This window comes from Anabrus simplex, chromosome 1 (genome assembly GCF_040414725.1).
Source record: "Anabrus simplex isolate iqAnaSimp1 chromosome 1, ASM4041472v1, whole genome shotgun sequence".
Taxonomy (NCBI): domain Eukaryota; kingdom Metazoa; phylum Arthropoda; class Insecta; order Orthoptera; family Tettigoniidae; genus Anabrus; species Anabrus simplex.
The window spans coordinates 1,240,457,671-1,240,475,731 of record NC_090265.1 but is presented as its reverse complement, the minus strand read 5'-3'; the positions used below and the strand labels follow the sequence as shown (position 1 = coordinate 1,240,475,731).

The following is an 18,061-nucleotide window of genomic DNA, read 5'->3' as shown; positions in this document are numbered from 1 at the left end:
ATATTTGTATATTACTATTATCTTATTGGTCAAAATGTGTAATGTTACCTTTTTTTTTACGTTAACCCATTAACTGGGAAGCGCACAATATGGTAACTCCATTCTGGTGGGGACGAATTTTCATAACTCGAAAAATAATCAAATAAATTCAAGAAACCTTCCAAATTTTGAAATACTTGATAATAAAATGCTACATATATATTCTAATTTTGATATAGAAAGAGAGTTTTCGCCTATTTGTTAATATTTGTGGGTGTTTTAGTTTTGGAGCAAAAAAACCTAAGTCTCGTACTAACTTCTATATGTTACAAATGTAAATTTCTTTTCGGAATATCTATATTCTGATATTCATTTCAGGAAAATTAAAAACGTAGACACTGCAATTACACTTTATCATTAACTAATCTACAATTTCTGAAAAAAATATTGCAGTTGAGAAAAATACATTTCATAAAGGGTTTGCAATCGCAGTAATAAGTTGAGAGTAAGTACTTACAATGGTAGCCTGGTTCTAATCGTCTTCTCACAATAATTCCTTCTTTATTGCAATTAATTGACACATCAGGAATGATTTCACTAATTATCTTATTTACATTATTCACACAGTTTACATCTCGCGCACTGTTTTTACACATCTTGCCTGTGATAAGCACGGAAACTTGGAGCTGCACAGAGAGCTACATCGCAGTCTCTGCACCTGTAGATTGTTTCACGCGTCTCTCTTTTTGCCAGACACACCACGCACCTCTTCACATCATGCTGCCTTTTTCCCGATGGTGGATTCACATCAGAAAAATGCCTACCGCTGAATCTTTCTGTGGGAGCAGCGGCAAGTGGTCTAACTGAAAGGACAAGCATTGCTTGAGCAGGGGTTGAACCTGTGTACTTTTCGAGGATTTTATCGATGAGGTGAATTCTGAACTGCAGGTGATTGAATTTTCTTCCATGTTGTCGGAAAATGATGAATGAATTGAATACCACGAGGTCCAGAAGATTTACATTATTATAAGTAATTTATTTTCACTCAACCTATTCAATACAGTACAATTTTGTACAATAAATTTCTTATATGGAAAAAATGATTTTCATTACTTGTAATGACCAGAAGACAACGGAAAATTTTCTGTTTTTTTTCATTCGCTTCCTTGCTGTGGGGTACATAATGACGTACTGATCGGAAAGATCAACTCTCCCCCATAGAATCATTGTAGTCAATGCATACTACAGATTTTCTCTTTGGCTTCGTCCTTTCTTCTGAGAGGGACAGTTCGCATTTCAGCATCGTGGATACTACTGAGCAAGCAAACATCTCTCTTGTCCTTCCATTTGAGAACCATGAGTTTCTTTCAGTAAGCAGCAGTTACCTCTCCTTTCTTCAGCATTTTACTCATAAGTTCCTTAGGGAGATTTTTCCGGTTGGTTGTTACTGTACCCACTGTGTCAGTATCAAGGTCATTTAGCAGGTCGTATAATTCAGGGCTGCTATAATAGTTGTCCATTCCTATCAGGTATCCTTGTTTCAGTAGATTATCTGCCAGAGTACACACAATTCTTGTCGGCTGATTGAAAATCACCAGTTACAGAATAACACATGAATTTAATCCACGGGCTTGGTCTATTAATAAGGTGCGGTGGAGTTGAGTGTAAAAAATTTGCTACTGAAGGATTAAAGGAATATTGCATGCAGTTGTATGCTGTCTGATTGCAGTCAAGGTATATTATTATCAACCAGATGAGCTCCAATGTTTATAGTCAGCCTCCCGGTGTGGGATTGTTGCGTCATGATTGGATTACTTCCACATTCATACCCTTGCGTGGAAAGGGATCCATTACTGGATGGCAGTAACTAACTGTTGCTTTGGTTTCTCATGCCAGCCAAGTTCTGTTAGATGTAATGCAACAGCACCTAAGGCCACCTTATTCAATGTTAGGGCACAAGGGATCAGGTTCTTAACGTGCGATAACTTGTTGACAAGAAGTATCGAAAAAGATACCAGAAGTTGATTTGCTCTTCGAAAAGTCATTGTGGACAAGTTACGAACTATGTTGGACTAAGCAATTAGTTAAAGCTCCAAAAAACATGTAGTTTGTCTTCTGGTATTTTCAGTCTTCTTCTATGGTTGTGAATCGTGGATGGTGAAGGTTAAGGAGGATATTGGTAATAAATTTTAAAGAAAAATTTAACTCCTCCTTAAAGAAAGAAATTGTTATTCCGGTTTGCCTTCTAACTCTTGTTAGAGAGCTCAGCAGTCATGTAGACACTTAAAGAAGAGAATATTGCCTTGAAATACTAGTCCAGGGAGAAGTAAATTGAATCAGGCCATGTGGAAGAGCTCCCAGAAGATTGCTGGATGAGATGCAAGACTCAACTCGGGCACCTCTTTGAGTGACATTTCTGAAAGCAGAAGACCATACACAATGGCGATTGCTGGTGAACTCCATTGAATAGTATACTTGAGTGCGATCACGATACTCGGTCATGAGTTAAACAACTGGGATGATGTATTAAGAAAAATTGTACTTGTCCTATATACGCAGTATGCCATTTTGAGAGTTGTAAAGGCCTGTGAGTATCCTCCGGTAACTGTACTGGTGTTTGTTATGAAAAACATCACACTCATCACAGCTGAGCTGAGGATCCTGAGCAAACCAAAATTTCTCAAGCTTTGAAGGTTTTTTCCACTTTGTGACTACTGATCTAATGTTGCTTGGATTGGCATAGTTGTGAACACTATTGCATTCATGGTGGATCATGTGGAAAGGAAAGTATTTGTCACTTGCGTTAGGTAATGTAGATAGTGGTTATGATATATACAGTTCAAAATTGCATGTTTTTCACAAAGCAAAACATACTAATAATATACAGGCTGCAAAAAATTTGGTGTTCCAGAGTGTAACATGATAATTGACGGTAAAGGTGAGGAAGATTTTTGAGAGAGGCACGATGAGATTGGAAGGGAGGTGAATTTTACTACATTGGTAGGCTTGTTACCGATACATGCAGGAGGCATGAATTAGGTGTTATCTTATTAGTAGGGATCTGAAAAATTAGCATCTATTTTTTTCCTAAATTAGAATCTGTTTTTTCCAAAATTGGCATCTATTTACAAAGTTAAAATAATCATATGGTATTATTAATTTTAACGATTCCAAATTTATGAAGTGCAATTATCGTCCTTCGTTCACACACAATAAAAATTCATTGTTCAAACGAAAGCATTGTCAGTACATTGTTCGTTGGGGTCCACAACAACTCAAAACAGTATTTAGCAGATTTGCTGAACTCGGTCTGAACTGCAGTTAATGCAAGCATGACATCACATTTTTAACTTTTCTTTCATATGGGTGTGAATTGCATGTTTCAGAGAACAGTAACCAGACCAGGTATCGTTTCAAGAGAGGTCTATTACTCCAAACAGTTTCTCAAGCTCATCTACTTTATCACTGTTATTCAAAATTATATTTTTTGGATACAAAGCTTGAGAAATTGACACAAAATGCTTATGGTTGGGGTCTTTAGCTTTCAATGTGGCTAGCTTGCACTGTGAAGAATGAGCAGCTTTGACAAATATGTCTCTACATGCAGCCTGCTGTAGCGGAGTGAGCTTAATCAAAGCATCATTAGTTGCCGCAGAAAAATTCCCCTCACAAATGAAGTTAAAACTGGCGTCAAGGTTATGCAGTTAGGGGTAAAGGAGATGAGAGGTAGGATACGGAGACCCTTCCAGTTCGGTAAAGAGTTCAACCAATCCCGCTGCACGACTGTGACAAAAACCCTGTGGGAGTGAAGCTGATTCACTTCTTGGTCACTCAGATCAGTCGGGTACTTATTACCACATTTGTTGATGTCTTTCATGTCAGACATCTTGAAAAATGTAACAGCACTAAAGTTAAGCACTCAAATAGAAGACAGCCTGGAACCATCTATTCCATCGGGTTATGACAGGTGCAGGAAAGAGCTTTGCTTCCTTTGAAGCACCATACTTTGATGTTAAGAATTGTAAATAATTATACTTTCTCTTGTGTTAAAAAATGCAGAATTTACCATCACAACCACATGATTTAAATCTATCACTGCGACCCAGCTATTGCCAACGAAGCTGATCTTAGGTGCCCAGCACTGTACATGCATTAAATGATCCCCTACGACCACAATTAATGTTTTATAACACCGGGTCATGTAACAGGGCACTGTCACTAACAAACACTTTAACTGCGTCATATGGTACACTATAACTGCGCAGAGCTTCTAAAACAGCATGAGAGAAGTTTGTAGCATTTCCTACGTCAAGATAGTTCACAGAAACAACGTGCAGCTCTCTTTTCGATCCGGTTGGGACTTGGAATATAATAAAAACACAACGGCCCATTCTGCCTGTAGTTTCATCACAATGTGTGTTGCTGTTCTTCCCCACTATAGGTGGGCCGGCGTAAGGTTGCACATGACAGCTACGCAAAATGTTGGTCACACTGCAGTGGCGCACGAAGCGATGTTGCCGCCATAGCAACAGCTGATTGCACGACACGTAAGATTTTAGAAACATGAGAGAAATGTTTTTAATGCCATCGCGACGATACACGATACAAATGAAATCGGCCGACAACAATCGCACTTTCAAGACACCGATTAAGTTTACAATGAAATATATCACACAAAATGATACGAGATAAATCTACTACGAAGTTCTTATTATCCCAATGTTAGAGAATGCGTAAGAAATCGGCAGACAAGAAACTCACTTTAAATACACCAATAAATGTTACGATAATATACACCGGTGCTAACACAAAAGATTTCGAGTAAAATCTATTAAATTTACGAAGATTCAGAAAAGTTATTCTTCTTACCTTGTTTACATTGGTAGAGGTTCTATACCCTCCAGATCACTGCCATCACTACCGTCGCCTTCGTTGTTGTTGTTGTCGTCGTCGTCGTCGTCATCATCGTCGTCATCGTCCAGGCAGATCATCAACTCCTGACAGTCACTTATGATGCCATCTATGGCCATCGCCGAGTTAATTAATGTTGCGACATGGCTAACTTTCTTCCTCCAAGAAGCCGCATCCACTAGAGCAATACCTTCTCGGAACAGTCTTTCCACTTCAGTAATTGTGAAGGATTTGTTATTTGTGCGAACGTAGCGTTTCACATCACTCCATACCAATTCAATAGGGTTGAAGTGACAGTGGTACGGCGGCAATCTAACAACCTCGTGTCCTTGTTCCTTCGCTACCTCATCAACTACGTACGTCGGTGAAACCGGTTTGTTTTTGTTTCACCAGTGCATATAAGGCTAATTTAGTCATACCCATATGCGCTGGGATATTTCTTGCCTGCAGCCATTCCACTAACAATTCTTTACGGGCGCTCGAGGTAGGGGTCTTGTCCAATATTACCGAGTGGTAAGGTGCATTGTCCATATCACTTACGGAAGGGCCTTTGAGCTGTTGCAGGAGCTTCTTAAACCAATCTAAAAAGCGAACATGGTCCATATCTTCGTGATAATCACAGTTTTTTTTCGATCGGAACATTAGAAGACCACCTTCCACAAAACCACTGGATGAACCCGCGTGCGCTATTATTAATCTGGCGCCCTTCCCAGTCGGTTGATTACCGGAGCTTTTAGGACTGTCATCAGTCCAAGATTTATCAATGCACTCCCCAGCATTCACCCACGTCTCATCCAACCATATTACCTCGTGGAGATCCTTACAGACAAGTTTATTTTAAAAAATACTCGTAGCCATCACGATGTGCGACTTTTCAAGCAACAGTTTTCTTCCGTTCAGTTTTTTGTATCTGAAACCTAAGGCTCGCAATACCGATTTTAAGGAAGTTTTACCCCCGGAGAAAAGATTTTTCTGTTTAAGGGAGACTATTAATTTTGCCACCACAGGATATTCCTTCGTGCTGTAATAATCGTACACGTGTCTACGTATTGCATCAGCCTGGAAAGAATAAATTCCTGTAACAGGAGATGGCTTAAATCGTTTCTTTCCTGGCATGCTAAGAAACAAATCCCCACTCTTAGCCCTGTTTCCGCCACTGCTAGGTTCCCCAGTCCATTTTTCCTTCAGTTCCTGGAGGAGAACACCTTTCTGAACCACAGTGCGCTTTGAAAGCCCTAATGTTTGACTTGTACGTTCCACGACTTGATCTGCAGGAAAAGAGGGACGACCATGCAAACGTATGAATTCCCTCTCCCTCTCGTAAAACTCGCGAGTTCTCCGCACTAATTCACATGCCTGACTATTAAGGGGTACTCCTCGGCGCAAAGGATTATCACTTCGCGATTCATCATATTGTCGTTTCCGTGACATCGCACTGCACGTTACAAAAAAAAAAAAAAAAAAAAAAAAAAAAAAAAAAAAAAAAAAGGTTATCTCACACAAAAAAAAAAAAAAACACCACTTTCATCAACGCGCGAACCACACCTGACCATGTGCTAGCAACGACAGACAAGCGGCAACACTTCAATACGGAAGTCAAGGTAGTTATAGATGGCACCACTATACTAGCCATATTGCCAACAACAACCAAATGAAAATAGTTCATCTTTATTTTGCAGCTCGCTTAAACATTACAATTTTTTTTAAATGCTCATGTTTTTGTAAGTATATAAAAGGTTATACGCACTCTGCGGAATTAAATACGAGCTAATATGTATAAAATCGATTAACTGTATCTGACATAAAAAGTAATGGATTGGTCGTTCTGATTGACGGGTGACGTTCTTCAATTATTTTTTGTAGTAATGCCAACATGAACTATAACTGTCAAGTGCAACCTTGTAGCGGCCCACCTATAGAACCTCTGCTGTTCTTTTCTGCTGGTCAGATGCAACTTCTAGAAAGGAAGAAAGACCTCAAATTATAACAATAGAATTTAAAATTACTGGATCAATTGGGTAAGGGTAAGATAATTGGGTAAATGTAAGATAGTTTGATACGGAAATCGCACTCAAATTCGGTATCATTCAATTTTGCGCATGGCTTCGTTGTCGTAATACCTAAACTGTATCCGATCAATGAAATCTAACTTGCCCGGTAAATATACTGCACGTAGAGCTCTCACACATGGCAGCTCTTCATTTGAAAACTCAGTAATCCAGGCTCTTAGTTCTTTGCTTTCCAGCTTTTCCAGAGGTATATTTGCTTTGGCAAATACTTCGCAACTGTGTGTTTCGAGAAGTTATCTGTGGAAATTTTTCGTCGCTTACAACTTTCTAACTGTGTAGGCACAGAAGATTGCTTTCTTTGAGACGTACTAGCAGCAGGGGTTGAACTTTCGTTATCGCGTCGCTTACCCACGTTTTTTTTTTTTTTTTCCCCCTTTCTTCCAGATGTAACAATGCTATCTTTTTTCCCCACCCAACTCGGCAATTACAATACTTGCAAAACAGTCGCTGAATCTGTGGCATATAAACAATCGTTTGCACATTGCTGAGCCCTTTCGTGCGCAGTTTTTGTCGTGCACCCCGTAACCTAAACGATCGCTCGACTTTCTGCTCTTCACTATTTTCAATTTTGAACAATAGGATAACAACGCTGCGTCTATCTCGTTATTTCCATGACACTTGATTTACATTTCGATAATAATCTATGCATATCTTATTCCCCTTGCTATTTGCATTGTCAATATCGATTAAAGTCAGCAAGCAGCAATCGATTGGCTACTTTTCTTCATCGATCGGGATGGTCGAACGATTTATGCATCATATTTTGAGTAATTCTGACAATTTTGCCAAAATATGTTTTCGCCAGTAAAATAGTACATTTTCGCAGAATTTGCACCAAAATCACATATTCATCCTAATTTTGCATTTTGGGTCACAATTTGCATTTTGTCACACTTCTATTTATGTAAAAATGGTTTTATTCCACATTAGAATTACGTAGGCTTGGATTCAGTACAAGATTCAAAAATTCACATTTATCACAAATCCGATTTTTTTTCAGATCCCAACTTATTAGTCACAACGTTACTAGAAAAAAGGCACTTGGAGGTGTCCCTTGAATTCATAAGAATTGGTAAATAAAATGGCAGTGGTACCACCTTCTGCAAGTCAATAATGGTTGCGAGTGGAGTGCATTGAAATCTCGCCTTTTAGCTTCCGTCCCATAACTAGAGAGAGAGAGAAAGAAAGAAAGGTCTAAATGCATAAATACAGGAGGGATGAATGATAAAAGAGGACTGTTTTCGCTTGCGACTTCTTGCTGTTCTTTGTGTAAATGGCCAGGATTTTGGGAATAATTCTTTCCAATGACTGAAAATATTATGTTCGTAATATTGGACCTTGGATCAAGTACACGTGCCAAGGTTCAACATTACGAAAAATGGTACAGTGTTGGAGTGCATTTCCTTATTAGTTTGTATGTAATCATTTGCATTATTCTATACTCACTTTCATCATTTTGTAACATTATTTTTAAACTTTAATTCATATTCAACATTGACATGGCTCTAGGCCATCAATATTGTTAATTTTCACTTGTACCTAAATAAAGTTGCTCCTATAATGACAGCTTTTTTTAAGTGAAGTTTTTTAATATTCATTGTTGTAGTAGATTTTAGATAAATTTTAACCAGGTACCTGATATGGTTTGAAGTAATAATACGGCTGATGATGCCCCATAGGAAATGGTTTAATGAGGATTGAACTCAACTTAAGCATATTGAGTTGTATTGAATAGGTGGAAGAGAAGTAAATTTCTTACATTTATCATAATTGATGCATCCCAATATTTTTTGCGTCGAACGTAGACCCAAAAAAAAAGTGTTCATGTATTTGGCGCATGCACTGCTTCGAACATTCATCACGCCGCTTCGGATCCGTTTCGAAATAAAGATGTCTACTACTCAAGTAGCAGCCTTCCTTTTGCGAAATCAGTCATTCCAAATACTTGGCAACGTGCTGTTATGAGTGGATAGGAAATATACACTAATTCAGTGAGAGAATCGGCAAAGAAGTAACTAGTGATGCTCTATTCCAGTCAGGTACAAACATATCGTGCGAATGTTTTGGGTACGGGACATGGTTTTCTGTGATCTCAAATTTGTTTGTTAATCCTCAGTGAGCAAGAATTTTAGTAATACTGCATCATATAAACTTGTGGTGATCAGTTACTGAAACATACGGGCATAGGGCAGCAGGCTACAAGTATTTAGTGTCCAGATGCAACTTTCGCATCCACAGTAACAGAGAATCGCACATCATGCGACCTACAAGTCTCGCATAACATTTCACGGACCACAAGGCGGTAAGTTTCTGAAAGTAGGGGAAGATAGTGTTATCGTACGCAGTAACAGAGGCAAAAAATGATGCACTGCAGTGCTTGCTGTAACAGCTGATGGCAGAAAGATTCCGCCTTACGTTGTTCTAAAACGAAAAGAAATGACTAAAGAAAAATTTCTGCGTTCATATCCGAGAAAAAGGGTGCATAGACACGTCACTCGTACAAGATTGGATACGAATGGTTTGGAGAAATCGAGCAGGGTCCCTTCTTCGATGCCCGGTTCTTCTCGTGCTGGACAGGTTTTTTTTTTTCTCCAGTATGTCATTATGTACTTGCACGAATTGTACTTTTGTTAGTTCAAGTTTATTTCATTTCAGATCGTATTGTCAGCTCGTAATGGAAAGAATATTTTTTAGTGTCGGTACTTCAAACCCACGTGTCCAACTTACCTGATGTATCGGTGCCTTATTTGACTTTGCAGAAAATATCTCTTCCGGAATTTTATGCCGAATGACAACAATCGCAAATGAATTGAACAAATTGTGTTTATATATTTTATTTGATATGTATTTTAAATATAAATGCATTGTAAATATTTTCAAATATCTGAATTCCTTGAATAATTTGCGCATCTGACGTTTTCGCCTGTATTTTTTTCGTCAAAAATGTGCATTAATTACGTGAGAATACGGTAATTTAGTTTATTAAAATAGCAAAGTTATTACTCAAATAACAATATAACTTATTCTCAACAATTTAAAACAATATATCTCCTTACTAAAAGCAATTTATTATGACTGTGGTCCTCGGAGGCCCTGCCTGGATATCTTCCGTGAAAACTCAAGTTTTGAACAAACTGATCGCTGTTTCTTCCTGATTTTAATCTGGGGGGGGGGGGGTTCCCCCTGGCTTTTACGAAAAATTGTATGTAACGACAATTCACTATAATGGACTTCTTCTTCTTTTATGACCACATAGGATCACTTTAGTCAGTCCGTCGTTCAGGTCTCTTTGAAGGGATTGTTCGGGCTTTGTGGTCCTCCCAGTACTTCTTCAGATGCTCCAATCTTTATGCCCTTTCCTCAGTTGAAAATATGCATGTTGTTGGCTTGTTTTGTGTAAGGGTAAAGCGAAGGTTTGTATCCTTGAGTTTTGTGTTCAATTTTATCTTATTTGTGGTGTCTTCTCTTGTAAGGCCTATTTCCTTCAGATCCTCTATTACTTCTCCGATCCATTTACATCCTGTTGTGGTATTTTTTGAGGCGAGATTGTGTTGTACTAGTTGTTTCAGAAGTCTCGAATCCTGCATCCTCATGATATGTCCAAAGAATCCCAGTCTCCTCTTATGCATAGTATCTGTAATGGGTGCTAGCTCTTTGTATTCTATTACAATAAGTCCTCAAAATGTCCTCCATGTACCTGAATGCATGCCATCTCATTCAAATACTCCAGTCATTGCACGTAATTGATGGCTACCTCATTCCACATGCTGGTGAAGTACTGCAATGTTCGCAATTGCAGCCTGACTCCAGAATATAATTCTAAATTCTAATTAGAAAGCAGAAAATAGACCGCTTCATTGATCTATTGTTGATAAACTTGACCATAATAGGTATTATGTTTGATCCTGAATTGACTTGTCTGAATCTGTTAAAGAGCTATTTAATAGTTTTTTGATAGATTCTAATTCTAATTTTCTGAAGTCTGTCAGTCTTTGATTGTTTATTCAGGTAAAGTTTTTCTGCTCCATATGTGGCTTCTGGTTTTATAAATGTGTTGTAGTGTTTAATTTTTGTATTTATTGATAAGACATTTCCTTTTGTAGATATCCCATGTTAATTTATGTGCTTTAGCTAATCTGTTTGTTCTTGTTTGGATGGAGATGTTTTCATTTACGTTATGTGTTATTACTTCTCCAAGATATCTAGTGAGTTACTATTTTGATTTTATTATCATTTATGGTAACTTCTTTTAGTTGTGTTGGTTTTTGGGTTATAATTTCTGTTTTATCAAATGATATTTTGCGGCCAGTTTTATTTGCAATGTTTTGAAGTTCTGATATCTGGTTTTTTGCGTCTTTTATGTCCACTGCTAGTAATGCTAAATCGTCAGTGAAACCCAGGCAGTTTGTGTTGATTTTTTGGCCAGTCATTATTTTAGGGGGACATTTCCTAAACCATTCCCTCATTACCATTTCTAGAGCACAGTTAAATAATAGTGGTGGGAGTCCATCTCCCTGCCGTAGTACCGTTTTAATTTTGAATATCTCTGATGTTTCACCCCTAAACTTCACTTTTGATTTGGTGTTGGCGCGAGTCAGTTTTGTCATGTTTATTAATTTGGGGTGCAGTCCGTGTCTCAAAATTGTAGACAGAGATTCTCTATGGATGCAATCGTAAGCTTTCTTGAAATCTACAAATGTTATCACCCTATCTCTGTTTCTTCTCCTGTTATAGTCCATTATCAACTTAAGACTCATGATCTGATCAAGACAACTCCTCAAGGGTCTGAAACCTCCTTGATATTCTCCTAGTTCTTTCTCAAGTTGTAAACTTATCCTATTAAGGATGATTATTGAAAAGATTTTGTATGTTATGTCTTTAGAGCGAGATTCCCCTGTAGTTATTAGGGTCGGTTTTATCTCCTTTTTTGTGCAGTGGCTGAATGAGGGCTGTTGTCCAGAGTTCTGGTAATTCTTCTTTAATCCAGATAGAGACAAGTTGTTGATGGAGGGCAACTTTTGCTGATGTTCCTGCATATTTCCAGATTTCTGCAAACTTCTGATCTTCTCCTGGTGCTTTGTAGTTTTTTAATTTATTCAGAGCTTGGTAGACTACCTTTATTGTGGGGGGGATTGATGTTCTCTGGTGGTGTTTTTATCGTTGTCGAAGGAGTTCTATAGGTTCCTCACAATTTAAAAGCTTGCTGAAATATTTAGCCAGAATTTCTGCATTGTCTTTATTGTTATGAGCCAGCTTACCATTTTCATCCTTCATCAGTAGGGTCGGGGGTTCATGTTTTTGGAGCTGCTTTCTGAAGGTTTTGTAGTAGTCCCTTAATTGAGTTTTATTGAGCTTTATTGAATTGTTCTTCAATTGGCTGCAGTGTGTCCTTATGATGTCTTTTTATTCTTTGTAAGACTTGGGTAGTTTCTTTTCTCTGCTTTACTAGATTTTGATAGGATATTTCTGTGGGACTGATGTAATAGCCATGCCTGATGTCTTTTCTCCACTGTTTCATCACATTCACTGTTCCACCATTGGTGTTTTTTACGTGGTTTAATTGGAGCCAGGTCTTCTGCACTTTGTTTAAGGTTGTGTATTATTTTTTCAGTTTCTTTCTGGTAATTTTTGTTGTTGATTAGTTGGGTAGGATCTATTTTTCTTTCAGTTTTAAGGGCATGCTTTTGTTGTCTCCTCTGGGGAGTGAGTTTAATTTTAACTACGTAGTGATCTGAATATGTGTCTATTCCTCGGAGGACTTTGACGTTATAGATCTCTTTGTGGTGGTATTTGTCCATGCAGATGTGATCAAGTTGCCATTGTCCTTTAGTGTAGTCAGGGTGTTTCCATGTTTTAAGTTTTTGAAGTTTCCTCTTAAAACATGTAGATTTTGAGATTAAATTATGGTTTCTACACAGATCTCTCTCCATTTTTGTTTTCCTGTGTGCTGGCCATTTTCCAATGATGTCACGGTATTTTCTTTGTCTGCCTAGGTGAGCATTGAAGTCGCCTATTAATAATTTTACATGGTGTTTGGGGATATTATCTATGGTCTGGTCCAATAGGTCCCAAAATCTTCTGTTTCCTCATGGTCTTTGGAGGAGTTGTTTTTATCATTGGGTGGGAGCATGAGCATTTATTGTAGTATATTTATTAGATGCCTTTAAGGTGAGCGTTGAGAGTCGTGCAGACTGTTTGAATTCTTGAACTGAGTTTATTATTTTAAGGCTGACCAAGAACCCTGTTCCAAATTGTGGGACATTCTTCATCACTCTCTTCCCGGGTATACCTTTATAAGAGTCTGTACCCTTGAAATTCGAAGGTATCCTGGTCAGTGTTACTAATTTCCTGTAATCCCATGATAAGAAATTTGTGTTGGTCCATTATGTCGGTGATCACTTTTAGTTTACCGGTTTGCATGAGTGAGTTTATATTGTATGTAGAGAAGTGGGTTATCTGCTTTGCTTTGATTCTTGGTTTTGTGTCGAGCGTGTATGTACTGGGGTATTTCCGTGCCTCCAACTTCACGGTATCTTTCAGGTGGCAGCCCACCATATCAATGCTGCCTTCTCTGAACTCTTGGTTCAGCCGGTGGAGTATTCCTTAAAAGACCTTCCATGGTTGACTGTCAAGGTGTCACCTGTGTGGGACTAGGTCCCGAATTACAACTCTGGATGTGATCCAGTGAGGTGATAATGAGGTCGCTCCTCTGGAGTACAGACATTTTGTGCAGCCGCCCCTAACCTGGAGAACAGACGCTGCATAATGGATTCCAGTGGCATTTCCTCCACTGTGGGGACCATCACCCCACCCAAAGGGGCTCATTCGCCCGAAGGCGTTGGCCCCCTTAGGGAGTCAGGTTATTTTCCCCCGCCCAACACTCGGTGTTGGCAGTTTTACAGCCGGGTGCCAGAACAGCAAACCCTCCTCCTTTCTCATTCCGGACTTGGGACTGGACAATAGCGGAGTTTAATGGATTTCTACTGTATATACTTTAATTTATTGAGAAAGTCCAGTAGTCATGGTGACAAAGAATCACAATTTTATTATTAGTTTTGTTTAATTTTAATGATTATTTAAACCAAATTGCATCAGATTTTAGCAATCCTAAGTTTAATAATTGCAAGTCTTGGACAATATGGACTCTGAAATAGTATAATTATAATAGGGTTTTTAAGTCTTTATCATAGTTTTTATAATGTGTGTGACGTAGATAAACTTATATATGTTTGCCAATGTTTCCAGTGTATATCAGCTGATGATGACGCAATATAAAGCGTCAAAAGTAGTCCTGATAAAATATACATGTTGTAATTTCATCTTAACAGCATTTTTGGTATTGAATCGGGTGGATACGAATTTTAATAAAACGAAATCTGCAGCTCTACGAGAACTGTATGAGAAGGTGAATACACTGTTGCCGAAAGTGCATTCCCCTGTGGTGAATGTGCCCATTGATGGAGTGTTGTCTTTGTTTCGGGAAAGCGGTCCATTTTAATTTTTTTATGAAGGACATACCTGGTAAATATGGAATTTTGATAAGAATGTTGTGTGGCGGAAACAAGTAACATTCTGAAAATCGAAGTGTACACCGCGAAAAAGGACAATGAACCCAGAACTGAAATTAGTCCTATGGCATTGGTCAGGCTAGTAGAGCCTATAAAAAAGTATGTTAGAAATGTGACAACAGGTAAGTACTGCACATCTGTTGAACTTGCTGAGACATTATGGAATGACTTTCACCTTGTTTTAGTTGGCACTTTGCTGCCAAATTGGAAGCATATACCCGAGGAACTGAAGAAAGCAGAAAATAGACCGCTTCATTAATCTGTTGCTGGGGCTGTACCTTAATTAAGGCCACGGCCACTTCCTTCCAACTCCTAGGCCCTTCCTGTCCCATCGTCGCCTTAAGACCTATCTGTGTCGGTGCAACGTAAAGCAACTAGCAAAAAAAAATTAATCTGTTGTTGATAAACTTGACCATAATAGGTATTATGTTTGATCCTGAATTGACTTGTCTGAATCTATTAAAGAGCTATTTAAAAATATTTTTTTGATAGATTCATTCATCTATATTTGCTTTCACTGACAGTGATCCTAACAGTCCACATTGTGAAGGAAAAACCTAAATATAATATCATCATGCATTCAACCCAACACACAGGACAAGATGTGACTATGACAAACACAATCCAGATATGGTCTTATTTTACAACAGCACCAAAGGAGAGGTTGACACAGTTAACCAGATGGCTCTGTTAACATGGAAGTAAATGTCAGAGCATTACTGCACTGCTGTGCATACAGAACAATGTATTGTATGACAATGATATGAAAGGCTTGAATATGACCTACATCCAATTTTCAGAAGCAGTACTTTTGCAAAAACTTGTAGATGGTGTTTGGAATTACCGTATTTACTCGCGTATTAGACCCCCTTTTTCCCCCCACTTTTACAGCCAAAAATAGTAAACGGGGGTCCAATGTGCGATAACCTCAAAATTTTGTTCAGCGAACACACCACTTCTAGGCTATAAAGAGCTATAAATTGTACTTGTAAACATTCTCTACTATTGTTTAACAAACTTAGAATGTGTTTAAGTTATACTGTCTATTTTCGTCCGAAGGCAGAATTTCTTAACGTAAAAATACAATAAAGGGTGAAGACAACTTTTTGGCCTACGGTACATATAAAAGTCCATTTCAGTTACTCATATCATGTCTCGTTACATCTCATTAATTCCTCTGGTGAAGTTGACATCAGGAAGGGTATACAGTCGTAAAAACTCGCTACGAAGATTCGTCTCACCTCGTAGAAAAAAGGGATAAGGGTATAGTGTCTTCATATAATTGCATTATGGTAAAAAAGAACTTAATGGCCAGTCATGTGTCTCTGTCAGTGCAGCAGTAGGCCTACCACACAGTAAACCTGATCACTGCTTCGATTTGAATTATCGCCTTGCGCCGCCAACTTCCCTACTCTGCTCCCGGCGTGTCGGCAATTCAAGTGATGTCATCTTCACTGCCATCTCGCCAGTCATGTCAGCCGTGCTTCATTCTCTTTGAGCCATGCACTGCAATCGAGAGCATACGAGGTCCCGTCCTTTTGAACCTTTTAAAAATAAATTTGTTCCAGTCTATAAGAGTCTAAAGGGTGTGAATCTATTCCCGAATGGTTTCTGGAGATGGTCTCTGATATTCCCTGTTGGTGTATATGTAGCAGAAGCCACTCCTGAATAAAGCCGTACTGTAGAAGGCATGCCAAACCATCAGCTGATAACTAGCGTATATTATGAGTTGTACTTCCAAATGTAATACATAGTAACTGGAAACATTCTTTTGATAACTGCGGTTGTTGAAACACAGACCCTTATTTTTAAGCACGTTTCATGCTTGTTCTCTACATTTATCACATCCGGATTTACGTACACAGCTGTCGGTGAGATAAGACAGACCCCATTGTTTACGTCAGGTATATTATTGCCCTGATAGTGCCAAAAGTTCCTTGACGGAAAGAATAAAAATAAATAACAGGAAAATATACCGCATTTATTGATATCTACAGGTGTGGCAGTAATGCGTTTAATTTCGTACTTTATCTCCTTTTTTATTAACGCATACCCTAGGCCGAAATCATTTCAAGTACGTGGGGACAAAATTATTATTGTTAGGTACGTTGGCGGGTAAAACAATTGTTTTAATTGGATAGCTTTTATCACATTTTAAACTTACTTCTCTCCAAATATATACCTATATTGGCTCGAGTTGCGAGATGTTAAACGACCACTTTGTTAATGATCTCGCCTGCTGTATAAATAGCAACAACTGCAAATCTTTCTCAACTAAAGTCAACTAGTTTCCTCATCCCGTGGTGGTACAGCTCTTTTTAGACAAACCCCCAGTGGAGGGGAGTTCCATGTACCGCTTTTACCGCATATCAACCTTCCTGTCATTCGTAAATCTCTGGCAGTACGGTACCGGGATTCGAAGTCAGACTCCCGAGACCAGTAACTAATTGTGCTAAGCATTACGCTAGTGGACATTATTAACCACAAAACACAGACATATAGCATGGCTGATGCATGCTTGCAATGCGCGGGTCGGACACAAAGCTAGGCCTATTCGCCTAGTTGACGACTTCATCAGAGCTGCAGTAGACCTAAGGTATGGAGGCGGACATTTCTGTACTACGGAACACAGGTGTACCATATGGATTCGATGTGTTTTCATTGCCGTAGGTCGTACGGACGAAACTATTCACAAATTTTTGCAATGTCATCAGAGCTGCAATAAGACTTGTACTCGCTTCGAAGCGGAATCGTTGTTGTTTGATGAATTAAGTTGGGGGTTCTTATATGCGAGATTTATTTTTTAATTTTCTTCGTCTCTGAAAGCCGTGCGTGTGTGAGAGAGAGAGAGAGAGAGAGAGAGAGAGAGATACGCTGGTAAATACGGTGTATGGTAGTGGCTGTATAGACAAGTAAAGTGTTCCACCGATCAATATGTATTTATTGTGAAACCGGTACTATTCTAATAATCCATTCGCAATAAATAAGTATTGATCAGTGGAGCACTTTTCTTGAATCCAATCAATATGGAAAATGAAACATAAATAATATGGTCGTGGCTGCCATGCAAGTGATACATTGCTATTTAAGGAAGGGTATTTCTTACTCCTGTGTTGAGGAACATTATTTTTTCCATTCTTAGCTTACCATATTTTCTCGCATAATTTACGCTCCCCTATATTTTTGGGTCCAAAGTGGAGAGAAAGAAATGTTCACGTATTTGAAGCATCCACTTCTTCGAACATCCATCACACAGTTCCGGGTGCATTTCGAATAAAGATGACTACGCATGTATTGGGAAACAGGGCATGCCAAATATCTGGCAATGTGTTATCAGCTGGTAAGAAATACCACTGCTCTAGTTCAGTGAATCAGCGCAGAAGTGACTAGTGACCCTCTCTTCCAGTCTGGTACAAACGTATTTTACGAGTGTTTCGGGTATGAGACACGAGTATTCTCTGATCTCAAAATTGTTTTAGTCCACAGTGAGCAAGTATTCCGCTAATACTGCATCATATAAACTTGCGGTGATTT

The 18,061-nt window shown here is 38.6% G+C and overlaps 1 protein-coding gene and 1 pseudogene across 5 annotated transcripts in view; one reads left to right on the top strand and one right to left on the bottom strand.

Annotated features, from left to right (window-relative positions):
* Positions 1–18,061, top strand: part of mub (poly(rC)-binding protein mub) — a 339,328-nt gene that overhangs the window by 298,554 nt on the left and 22,713 nt on the right. The window lies entirely within an intron of this gene.
* On the bottom strand, positions 4,404–6,334 carry LOC136858835 (uncharacterized; annotated as a pseudogene).